Consider the following 739-nt stretch of genomic DNA (forward strand, 5'->3'; position numbering starts at 1 on the left):
AAGTCAACCCTCCCAGAACTAAGTGAGAAAATTATTGGGCATGGGGGTGGTTCAGGAATGTGTGAGCATTGTTGCAGAAAAAGTCACATCTGTCCCAGAGGTTCTGCTGGTTCTTTTCTGCTTCTGATTGTCCACAGGCACCAGAAGTGCAAAACGTTCCAGTATCTTTTGGGCTACACTTATTGTCAAGCATTAACCTCAACTTAAGCTCCATTTTCTAAGTGAAAAAATTGGTGGTTTGTGTAAGAACATAAGAGCCCTTTGCCAGTCACTTAAGCACTCCACTTTGTTTCTATTGTACATTTAGCTAAAAGGCACAGATTAGTGGCATAACTACAATCCCAAGTGTTGCTACTCTCCCTAACCTCCTCCTTAGGAAAATGAAAGGAATGCTATTTATAGCTACTGCAAACAAGGGTCAAGCTTAGTATTACTTTACAACCTTTCCTTGGACTCAAGTGAGGCCAGTATTATAAAATAAGGGACTTTCTATTTTCATGAAACCCATAGAAATAATTTTATATTGTCTTTTTAACATCACAGAAGTAGCAACTGGATATTTTACTGGTGTCTATGACATACAAGAAGAGTATTTGAAATGTGCTTGGGGGCCTGCCCATTAGCTCAGCTGTTTAAGTGGCTGCTTAAACAAAGCAGTCAGGCTCAGGATACTGTGGTTCAATCCCCAGATCTTCAAGCCTTACCTGCCCTTAAGGCATCCTGAGCCAGGCCAAAAAAA

Source organism: Octodon degus, unplaced genomic scaffold, assembly GCF_000260255.1.
Source record: "Octodon degus isolate 3935 unplaced genomic scaffold, OctDeg1.0 scaffold00156, whole genome shotgun sequence".
Taxonomy (NCBI): Eukaryota; Metazoa; Chordata; class Mammalia; order Rodentia; family Octodontidae; genus Octodon; species Octodon degus.